General features: G+C 42.8%; 1 protein-coding gene across 1 annotated transcript in view; it reads right to left on the bottom strand.

Moving 5' to 3' along the window:
* The window catches only part of TMCC3 (transmembrane and coiled-coil domain family 3), a 396915-nt gene extending 385670 nt beyond the window's left edge, over window positions 1-11245 (bottom strand). Inside the window, exons 1-2 of the mRNA XM_079937184.1 lie at window positions 10790-11245; window positions 5278-5437 (exon numbers count right to left, since the gene is read on the bottom strand). The gene's annotated coding sequence lies outside the window, so the exon portion shown is untranslated. The remainder of the gene's footprint in view (window positions 1-5277; window positions 5438-10789) is intronic.
* Window positions 11246-12407: the final 1162 nt, after the last annotated feature.

Here is a 12407-nt window from a genome sequence, read left to right as displayed (position 1 = left end):
GTCTAGAATTCACAAGCTGTTTATGAAATATCATCCATTAAAAGAAACAGTTCATAATTTAGTGTGCTGAGATTTCCTATAAATTCAGCAAAGTAGAAGGGGACAACAGAAAGCTTATATTCCAGGATTACAAGTCAGAAAGTCCCCTTTATATAATTAGGGTCTCTGGGTAGTTAGCCACAGAGATCTTGTCAATTATTCTTGAGCTCATTTGGGAAAGAAGGAGACCGACATTTTTATAAGCTTACTTTTAATTCTGCATTTCACATGGAGAGCTTGACCCAGTTGTGAAATGACACACTTTCCATAGCCTGGTTGGGATTAACCTGACTGAACATATAGCAAATCAATTCACCCAAGGAATGGATGTCAACCTAGCCTTAGAGAGAAATTTTCTCTCTAAAGAAAACTTTGTACTAAATTCAACTTGATACTTATACAACTTTCATGATCGTCAATTCTTTTCCATTCTTATAAGTGATGATACTGAGTTTCAAATTGAAGCTGATGAGTTATAAAAATCTCCATTTAAAACATTCTAACTATGTTTACAGATATTTTTATGACACCCAGGAGACATGAAATGCAGGATCATTAGTTCACTGGAAGATGAAGACTTGGGGAATTAAAATGCTTCTCAAACATAAATTTTCAAGTAAATGAAATCCAAAAATCAAACTTCCTATATGATAGGAATTGTTCAAAGCAATTAACAAAATATGAGATAGATATAATTTTTTCCCTATGTCATAGATGAAGAAATATAAGCATGGAGAGCTTAAGTAACTTGCCTAAGAGCTCACAGCTAGTAAGTAGCAGGGCAGGGATTTAAGGCAAACTGACTAGAGAGAACACATGTGATAACCAGCATAAATATACAGCTTCCCAGCTTCTGCTACTTCCCTTCTTTAGTTGGCATGTGTATCTTTGGGCTGTTTGGTACCAACTCTGATCCCATCTCTATGTGACCTTATCTTTCAAGCATCTAACCCCTTCTCTAGCAAGTCTCACTGGCTTAGCTTGGATTAGTGTCTTCACTGTGGGTTTTTTTACTTTAACACAAACAAGCAATTCCTTAATTCTCAGCAGACACTGACTGGGTCCTGGGTGTCCTAATTTAACTCATTTCTGGTACTATCTACCTGGACATAGCATCAGATCCCACAGGTTGAGGGCTCTGTCCAAAACACTCCCTCGACCCCACCCCCAAACTTCAGATGCCAATCGCAAGTCCAGGTTGTCACCTGTGCATCTGACCTGCTAGCTAGAGATCCTCTGATCTCCTGCAACCGAATCCTTGGGTTCGATTAACTTGCTAGAACAGCTCACATAAAGATTTTACCTCCTAGATAACTGGTTTATTATGAAAGGATATAACTCAGGAACAGCCAGATGGAAGAGATTCACAGGACAAGGTATGAGGAAGGGGCTCAGGTTTTCCATGCTCTCTTGGTGCACCACTCTCCCAGCACTTCCATGTGATCACCAATCGGGAAACTCCAAATCCTGTCCTTTTGGGTTTGTTTGTTTGTTTTTGCACACCGCACAGCTTGTGGGATCTCAGTTTCCTGACCAGGGATTGGGCCACGGCAGTGAAAGCACCGAATCCTAAACGCTAGACCACCAGGGAACTTCCCCGTCCTTTGGGGGTTTTGTGGAGGCTTCGTTACATAGGCATGTCTGATGAAATCTGTGGCCATTGGCAAATAATTCAACCCCCAGTTCTTCTCCCCTCCCCAGAGGTGGAGGGGGCGTGGGGCTGAAAGTTCCAACCCACTAATTACCTGGTCTTTTCCCCTGGCAAACACCCTCCATCCTTAGGTGCTTTCCAAAAGTCACTTCATTAATATAAACTCATGTGTGGTTCAGAAGGGTTTGTTATGAGTATTAAGACACCTTTATCACTTAGGAAAGTCCAAGGGTTTTAGGAGCTCAGTGCCGGAAAGGGGCACAGGGACTGAATATATATTTCTTATTATAAATCACAAACGTCACAGTTTTCATGTTTAAGTTGTCAGGACATTAACTGGAAAACCACTCGAATGCACCTGCTACATCTCAATGAGTTCTTTACAATCAAGACTTGAGAAACAACCACAGGCAATAATATTAGGGAAGTAGAAGTGGGAGGATTACCAGTATTGATTACCTACTATGTACCAGGCACTATAAGTTCTAAATGCATTACCTCATTTATCTTTGTAACAACACAACTAAATGAGGTCAAAGACTATCAAAGGGTCAGTCAGAACAATCAACAGTGTTAAAGAACAATGACAATACGAGATATTAGAAGACCGCAACAGCCTAAGAGGATTGAGCACAGAAAGATGGTCCATGGGAAAAGCCTCAGAAAAACGGATTTAAATTTTTCTTAATTTATATTTTGAATGGGTATTATATGCAAAATTCAAAAGGTACATAAGAGGGTTTTTTGTTTGTTTGTTTTATATAGTCAAAATAGTTTATCGATTGGGACCATAAGCTTTTCTTTCATAAGAGTTTTGTAATGGCCATTTTTCATTTGTGTCTGCCCCACATCTTTTCTTTGTAGTTCTTCTATATTATGAATTCTCCTTTCCACAGATAGAGACAAACAAAGACAACGCATATCCTAAAACCCTTTGCTGCTAGGATATAGACATGTGACTCTATTCCAACAAACCCCAAACTTAAGCAAGACTTGGGATACAGGCGAAAACTTACACACACACTATTCTCCTAGTAAGTATGGCCCTGGGGCATTTGCTTTTCTGCAGGAACTGCAATGGGGATACTGGTGCTCAGTGCAGGTTTTATAGATGTTGAGCATCCCTTGGCAGCCACAGCAGGATTTCTGCTAGAACACCCCTGTGGTGTGTTTGGACATTTGTGATGTAGTTGGACACGTTTCCTGGCTGCTTTGCTTCTGACTGTATGACATGCAGGCTTTGTTTGTCGGCCCTCCCAGAAATTCTAGTTAATACTGTGCGATAATTTTTTACTGAAACTAGCTGGAATGGATTCTTTCTTTGAAACAGGTCCCAAGGTATTGGGAATCTGGGATGGACTAGGTGACCTGGTTGGATAAGAAAAGAGTAGGGATGCGATACAGGTAAAACACTGGCACCCGGTAGTGAAAGAGTCATGAAAACTATTGTAATACAAGTTAGGATGATACTGTTTCTTCCTTAGTTTAGGGAGATGCATCAATAGATTATATCTCAGGATGCCAAAATAAGAGTGAGCCCAGCCCCAGACCTCAACCTCCCCCGTTAGGCAGAATTTACAGGGCAGGAAGAAGAACCTGCCCTACATCTCCTGGGCTTCTCAAAGAAATCAAGGATGTAAAAGGGGGTCAGAGAGATGATTTGGAGAAAATGATTGAGGAGATCTTTTTTGAAGAGGCTTCTGCTCTGCTTTAAGTCCTCTCTCCTTTGGACAAAGCGGGGGTGCGGGGCGGGGTGCTAGGTGCTATCTCCCCACCTCAAGCCTAGTGAGAGAATTTCCAGTAGACCACAGGGTAAGTTATGAAATGAAGCCCCCTGCAGCTGGAAGGCATAGAGGACCAGGGTCTGACTACTGACCAAGAAAGCACAATCAAGTCATGGACTGAAGTCTAACTCCTCCATCAAAATACAGAATGTTTAGAAGGGTTAAATGCTCTGGAGATACAGGACCCAGGAGGGCTGCTACATTGCAATCATCAGGCACTCCCGGAGTTTGCTGGCGCAGGGGATGAGATTTCCCGTAACTACATGTGGGTTAAAAAGGAGAAAGCCTTGGATCCTAATGATAGGTCTTTTTAGAAGGACGTTGGCAATAAAAGCTGAGCGTGCACTGCTGGATATCCAGGGGCTGAGGAAAGAGTTGAAAGGAACCATCCAGAATAGAGATACATCCACTGGAATCGAGGGAACTGCCGGAGAGGCGGCCTGTAGGGGGCGTCCGAAATTCCTACGCAACTGCCCTGAGAGACGAATCAGCTTGAGCATCCTACAGGCCCCCCAGGGGTCACCAGCTTTAATCATCTGCAAGGCCCAGAGAACACGAAGCCACCAGATCAAGTCATAACTCACTCGCCTCTTTCCCTCTCATCTCTACCCTACCTTCAACCTGAGAGAAAAAGAAAATGACAGCTAGCACGTAGAGGTGAAGGTAGTCAGGGAGAGCAAGAAAGGCCAGAGAAGCTGTCAGAAGTTCCATCCGGGGGTAGAGGAAGACCTTCTTCTCCTTCAACCCTGAATGAAGTTGAAAGAGTTGGTGGTAAATATAAAATTGCATTTTGATTATATCATGAGTTGTGTTTATATTAGTCCATGGCTCCCAGTGGCAAAACACCAAAATGATCAACTATAGTCGCACAGAATGAAATGCCAGTGAAAGCAAGGCTCTGGCAGGTGGAGAAGGAAGGAATAAAAAGGCTCTGAGGTGAGCCATTCCATTTAACTGCACGATAAAATTTAAAGAAAAAAAATCACAAGCTTAGGCGTTTACATTCTCACTTCAGAGCACGGTCAGTGAATGAGAAAGGTTCTGTGGCTTCCCTAAAATACTTTTGTATTTCTTGCAGGCACTGAGCTAATGAAGCTGCAAAGTCGGAGGCAGAGACGGAGTCTGAAGATCGACGAATTACAGAACAGACTGAGTTCAAGTCTCACCAGGTCTTTCAGGGCATTTATCGAGAAAAAGTGGCTCTTCCCCCGAGTACTGGAACGGACATATTTTGGAGGTGTCAGACAGCCCCAAGAATCTAAAGCCCTAGAACTCACAGAGCTTCCTGGACCAACAAAAGCAGCCCCTCCTCCCATTCTGATGAGGCTGGTCCTGTGCTGTTCAAAGACACCAGCTTCACTCGCTGGTCACCTTGCAAGGGGATGTCCTCATGGCCCACCCCTTCCTCTGTTCATTGACTCCAGACCCAAAGCTAGAGGCTGATTCTAGCACGCCCTGAAATCAAAATCAGACCTAGGAGGAGAAGGCAGACACACCAAAAGCCTTGCAGGATTATGGGAAAGTATTCTGAGAGTGTTAGGAAGAGAAGGTCAGAATTTTAGATTGGATCAAGCTCATCTTATAGGTGCCCTCACCGAAAATGCTGGATACAACGTGCTAGATTGAACAACGGGAAGAGGCGTCAACTTCTGGACTGGTTGTCTGAGACTGAGTCTCAGCGGCGGCCTGTGCATGTGAAGTTCAGATGCCATACATTCCTTGATGGAACATACAGAAGGGAATCCAAAGACTTACAGAGACAGGAATGACAGTGGATTTATAATAGCTTTGAAAACTACTCACCCAGTTTCAGAAGAAAAATCCACTGATGAGAAGAGCATGAGCAAGCCTGAAAAGTACTTGCCTTCCATAGGCCAGGGATGATAGCAGGAGATGCCTCCATGGGAAAAGGTTTCCTGAAGGAGTAGATGTCAGCTTTAACCTTCACAGTGGGTCCACATTCCTGAAATAGGCAGAAGGCTTGGGTGTGATTATCAGAAGGATTTGATTCTTAGGGATGTTGGAGAGTGCATAATAGATTGTAGGGTCTTTGGGGCTGAAATACATGGATACCAAAGTGTGACTAAATTTCTATAACAACAACAATAACAAAATCTAAGTCTGGGGAACAGGGTCTGATTTTTGTCACAAAGATAGAGAGTCACAGTCCTTTACCCAATTCCCAGACCCAAGTCACTTAAAAGACCCTTGGAAAAAAGGAACACAAGATACTCTTTAGGAGTAACCCAGCAGGGGCAACACAGGTGTACACCAAGGTCCCCCTCCTCCAGCAGGGGCACGGCGGGTGTACACCAAGGTCCCCCTCCTCCAGCAGGGGCACCGCGGGTGTACACCAAGGTCCCCCTCCTCCAGCAGGGGCACGGCGGGTGTACACCAAGGTCCCCCTCCTCCAGCTGGGGCACAGTGGGTGTACACCAATGTCTTCCTCCTTCCCTTTAACAAATGCACTTGGAGCCACCTACTAGGGTAACTGGGCCCTGGGAAAAGGGCTTGCATTGGTCTTTCAGGATTTTTATTATTATTCCCAGCTGATGCTAAGATCTGGAGGCTCTAAATGCCATTTGCGGTTCTCTGGTTGGTGTAAGGGAGTTTATGGAATACAGGTGCTAGTGGGGCTCACCCACAGCAGGACCATTTATAGTGGATCCTAGTGGATCCTTGAATCCCCTCTATAGTTATTTCCTCAGTTCTTGAGTGCTTAGTTGTAGCCAAAGTACGGACAGAATAGACATACTGGGTCCCTGACCAGTGATGTGTTACAATGGTAGGAAGGGTCAAGTCAGGGGGTTAAATACACAGAAGTTGAAGTCAGACAACACGGGTTCAAATCTCAGTTACTGCTGAAGACCTTATGCAAGCTTCTTATATTCTCTTTGGCTCAATTTCCCCCATTTGTAAAATGATAGTCCTTACTTATAGCATTATTATAAAGATGAAATGAGTTAACATGTATGTACAGTGCCTGGAAAATAGTGTTTGCTATTATTACCTTCCCTGTTTTATCAAGTATATATTTATGCAGTTAACTGATTGTCTATTTTATTTCCTTCTGCTTTTCTCCTACTATTTTATATAGACTGTATTAATGATGGTTAACCTTAAAACTTAGTCCAGAGATTATAGAATAACAAGATGGGCTTGTTACTAAACTTGAGGAGGCATGTTCATTTCTCAGAAATCCTGGACTTGGAGTCAGATTCAGGGACTGCTAAGACTTTAGGGCTCTCCTTTTGGAGAGAGGGTGAGCATGTCCTCGCTTTTTTTGGAGGGGTGGGGGGGCTTATCACGTGGCATGCGGGATCTCAGTTCCCTGACCAGGGATCAAACCCATGCTTCCTGCAATGGAAGCATGGAGTCTTAACCACTGGACCCCCAGGGAAGTCCCTGTCCTCACTTTTATAGGGAATGGTGGCATTATCTCAGGCTATGAGAAACTTCATGGCTTAAAGGTAGATTTTCTATGGATGCTTTGCTGAAAAAATATTATGACTATAGTGAATGTTCAATAATATTCATGTATAGGTATCCAGTTAGTTCTATTGAATTCTGATGGTAGTATTAAAATACAGAGTTCATGTAATAGTTACTTGTTTAATGTCATTCCAATGTGTTTTTTCCAACCCCACTAAGCAATTCTCCAGTTCTCAGCAGAGACTAACTGGGTGTCCTACAAATTTAACTCAATTCTGACACTACCTACCTGCAGATAGTGTCAGATCCTACAGGTTAAGGGCTCCATCCTATACACTGCTTCCACTTCAGATGCCAATCATGAGTCTAAGCTGTCACCTGTGCTTCTGGCTGACTAGCTATAAACCAAAGGTCCCCACTACCCCCTCCTCAGGTTTGATTAATTTACTATAGCAGCTCACAGAACTCAGAGAAATATCTGCTTATGTTTATCATTCATTATAAAGGATATTATAAAGGATACAGATAAACAGCCAGATGAAGAGGTCCGAGCTCAGGAACCGGGGTGCACCACCCTCCTGGTATGTGAATGTATACATCAAACCAGAAGCTCATTAAATCTTGTTGTTCAACAGCTTCTATAAGGCGGAATTTTTATAAGGGGAAGGCACACCACCACATTTCCCTGTCTAGAGATCAGTGGGTAGAGCTGAAAGCTCCGACCTTCTAATCACAAGTTTTCCTGGTGACCAGCCCCATCCTGAGGCTATCTAGGGACCCCTAAGCTACCTTATTAGTAAAAACACAGGTCTGCTCAGAAGGGGTTCCTTATGAATAACAAAAAACTCTCCTATCACTCAGGAAATTCCAAGGGTTTTAGGAGCTCTGTGCCCGTAACCAGGGATGAAGACCAAATATATATTTCTTAACATAGATCACCGTATCACATACACCCCAATGTTTATAGCAGCATTATTTACAATTGCCAAGATATGGAAGCAGGCTAAGTGTTCATCAACAGATGAATGTATAAAGGAGATGTGGTGTATATATATATATATATATATATATATATATATATATATATATATATACACAATGGAATACTACTCAGCCGTAAAAAAGAATGAAATTTTGCCACTTGCAACAACATGCATGGACTTGGAGGGTATTATGCTAAGTGAAGTAAGTCAGACAGAGAAAGACACATACTGTATGATATCACTTATGTGTGGAATCTAAAAATTAAAACAAACTAGTGAATATAACAAAAAGGAAACAGACTCACAGATATAGAGAACAAACTAGTGGTTACCAGTGGGGAGAAGTGGTGGTGGTGGGGCAAGATAGGGATAGGGGATCAAGAGGTACAAACTATTATGTATTAAAAAATAAGCTACTAGGATATATTGTACAACACAGGGGAGGTAACCAATATTTTATAATATAAATGGAGTATTACCTTTAAAAATTATAAATCACTATGTTATATACCCGTAACTTATATAATAACGTACATCAACTATACCTCAGTAAAACAAAAAATCACAATATCACAGTCATCCATTTCGTTAGACTGTAAGCTCCATGAAGATCCATTTTCTCTCTTGTTCACCACAGTATCCCCAGAGCTAGTGCAGGCTTCTCTGTACATGGGATTCTCTCAATAAACATTGGCATAAATGACTTGATTTTGAATATGATAATTGTATTGTTAATTATCTATTGCTAGATAACAAATTGCTTCAGATTTAGAAACTTAATTGATGAAGCAAGTGGCCATGTTGTGAACCTCCCCCATGAAGAGGCCCACGTGGCAGAAACTGAAGGTAACTTCAACTGACAGACAGCAAGGAACCAGGGCCCTCAGTCCAACAACCCTCAAGGTGCTGAATTCTGCCAACAATCATGTGAGCTTATAAGTGGATCCTTCCCCAGTCAAACCTTGAGCTAAGATTGCAGCCCTGGCCAAGACTGATTGCAGCTTTCAGATGGGACCCTGGAGTAGAGACCCAACAAAGTCTTGCCTGGACTCCTGACTCACAGAAACTGTGAGATAATTAATGTGTGCATGTAATCACATGCATTCCATTACCTATTGATTAGAGACAAGTCACAGGACCTACCCACACTCAGAGGGAGAGAATTACACAAGAGCATGGATTCTAGGAGGCAAAGATCATTGGGGTCACCTTACAATCTGTCTGCCTCAGTGACTCACCAAATACCCTTATCAAATCAGTTAAGCTGTAGCCATTCTCTAAAGAAGGCCAGACAGTTAATGTCTATGAAATGCCAGAGGGTTCTCATTAGCTCAGCCCTTATTACCCAAGTCCCTGCTATTGTCAAGTTACATAGGGAAGCAAAGGTCATCTTAAGATAAAAATATTCACTAATATCAAACTTGTTCCCCCTCGAAAATCACTTCTCCTCTTAATGCTAGTACATGTCCTCTTACACCTCTTTTTGCCAGAGCGCCTCCTGCTAATTATGTGAGTCTGCAATGCAAATACAATCAAAACCAATTGCACGGGCACTTCAAAAGAAAATTATTTGAATTATCAGAGGCTTAGGAGAGGCCCTTGGGAAAACTGACGAAGCCCTCAAATAATTTTGTAAAAATAGTCTTATTTGGATCACGTTGGGAAATTTGAGTATGAAATATTATGTATCCGGTTGTCATACCATATTTGGAAAAATATTATGAAAAAATGTCAGCAAAATATTTTTTTTTCATTCTAAGAAAGTTGCCTAGATGCAAAATAAAGTAACCTAACCTTAAATATAAGAGAAAATCGCATAGTCCCATAATTTTATTTTTATTTGGATCTCTTGTGGCCTGGGTTCAAATCCTAGCTATGTCAATCACTAGCTGTGTGATAGGCAAGTTAATTTTTCTGTGCCTCAGATCACACATCCATAACATGGAGATGCTAGTAATAATAGTACCTAAATCACCTTGTACTTCATTTGACCCTAACGACAACCCAGGAGGCCAGTGTTGAGGCAGGTGCCCTTGACAGGGTTAATGACTGTGATTGGGTAAGATGACCAGAGGTCCCTTTTTTTGCCTCCAAAATTCTGGGCCTCAGCAGCATTAACCAGAGTGGCCAACTAATTAAGGTCAGGGGAATCCACACACTTAGGATAACTTCCTCATCTAAATGGTTTTTGAAAAAGTCCATCTAACATGAATCCACGTAAAGACCAGATGATATACTGTGCACGTCACAAGATATAAGAGCATTTAAGTAACTTTCAGAAGGTCAATAGATTAAAAGCGGTGTATTCAGAGCCAGGTGTAACTAACTCCAAAGCCCACGCTGATGCTTTTTTCATACCCTTCTCTTTGTACAGCCCCGTAGATAGCAGGATGAGCACCAGGGAAGAGTGATCCAGAATGGTAGAAATGCCCAGCGCTCAGAAAATAAGGGTCAGATCCCTAGCCAACCCCAGAGAATCACTAGCCTTGCTCCCCCACCCCCTCCTCTTCCTCAACTAACCCTTTCCTTCCTTAGCTCTCTCCTCCCTTCCCCATACCGCTTGTGTTCCTCCAGGCTGCTGCTTAAGAAGGTTTTTGAGATCTCAAGGGTAGGAAAAAAGAAACAGTCTAAATCAAAAAAGCAAATCAACATTGCACCATCTTCTAGCTGTCCTATCTGAACAGAGAGAGGAACTCAAAGCAAGCCCCAGGAGTGTTGAGTTCATTTTCAAAGCACATATAGTGTTCATTCTTAATAAACCAATGGAGTGAGACAGAATGTAGAGAGACTGAGGGAAGGGTCACTGCTTAACAGATCAATGCCACGAACAGAAGCAGCTGAGTTCACACGCGTACAAACAGATTGAGGTGCTGCATGGGTCTAGGAAGGGTCAACAGTACCTTTGGAACTTGAGGTTCCGAGCGTGAAGGAAGGTTCTGGCCTTCCCACTTGAAGCAAGTCACCGAGTCTCTTCTTCAGATGTGAGGTAGAGAATAATCAAAATCCTTAGAGGCCAAGCTGGGGATGGAAAAGAAAATGAAATGCTGAGATCCAAGTGGTATTGCCTTGGAAAATAATCATTGTGAGGGAAGGGAAGTATTATTCCATAGCTGGTGCTGGGTACATTCTGAAGAATGAAATGAATTCCTGCCACTGTAGAAATAGTTTGATTCCTCTTTGACTGAAACGAAAAGGACTATAGGTAACATGCTACATGGTATTTAATGGTAAGGCGCGAGAGGCAAATCTCATGAACAAAAGTACACGGAGCATTCCAAATCCTGAGGTTACATTACTCTTCTCAGTACAATGATGAAAGGGGATTAGAGAATATTTACACCCCAGAAACCTCAAAAAACAAGGAACAATAAATATCATCCAGTTGGGTCAACTATCTTAAGTTAAAAAATTCTTATCTCGGGCTTCCCTGGTGGCGCGGTGGTTGAGGGTCCGCCTGCCGAGGCAGGGGATGCGGGTTCGTGGCCCGGTCCGAGAGGATCCCACGTGCTGTGGAGCAGCTGGGCCCATGAGCCATGGCCGCTGAGGCTGTATGTCCGGAGTCTGTGCTCCGCAGCAGGAGGGGCCACAACAGTGAGAGGCCGGGGTACCGCAAAAAAAAAAAAAAAATTCTTATCTCTAATAATCCTGCTCAATACAGTTTCAGTATTTAAGGGTAAAAAACTCTCCAACATAGTTAACAGTGTATTACACATTTGTTTAAACTCTTGAAAATAGAACCTTTGATCTTGAGTCTATGTCTACAAAGTTTGTAAGACATGTTTGTTACATACATTAGATTATAAATTATGTGTATTAGAATGTTACTTAAATTAGATTTTCTCACTGTCTCAGATCACATTCCCTAGAAGCAGAGCCTGAGACAGGGTTTGGGGTGCATACGGTTTAGTGAAGGAGGACTCAGGAGGAAGAGTGAGGGAGAGGAACAGGGCAGGAGGAGGAACTAAGCACGGGGAGGACCTCAGCCAGAGATGAACTTCAGGATGATTCCACGGGGAAGCACGGCAGCATAAATAGCATCGCAAAGCTGATCCCACCTTGAGGCAAGGGGGTCAGCCTTTTGTACCCCGTGTCAATCAGTCACTGGCTGCTGGTTATGACCCAGGCGTCGGGAGGGGCATAGGTGTAGTTTCCTGGGTGGAGTGGCTCCCTTTGGGCTGAGGGCAATTCTCTGGAGAAGGAGGTATCTGTGAATGCTTAGCAGCCCAAACTCACAGTACCTGGGGGATGGATGCACGAGTCAGGAGAAGGTATGTGGCCAGTGGGCCAGCAGCATCCAGTACACTCACAACAGCTGTGAAATGAACTCACCTGCCTGCGATAAGCAACCCCATACCTAGACCCTCCCTAGCCTTCTATTAAGGAATCTTATCACTAACAATATGGTACAGATTTCTTGGGGGTCAGTCACTGGTATTGGCTTTCTCCATTTAAGCCTGTTTGAAATAAATACTTTCTCTGGTAGAGTCAAATCTAAATATAATGGGAATCTTCATTTTT

The sequence above is a fragment of the Stenella coeruleoalba genome, assembly GCF_951394435.1.
Source record: "Stenella coeruleoalba genome assembly, chromosome: 11".
NCBI classification, from domain to species: domain Eukaryota; kingdom Metazoa; phylum Chordata; class Mammalia; order Artiodactyla; family Delphinidae; genus Stenella; species Stenella coeruleoalba.
Note: the sequence above shows the minus strand (reverse complement) of the source record. Positions and strands in the feature narration are given on the sequence as shown.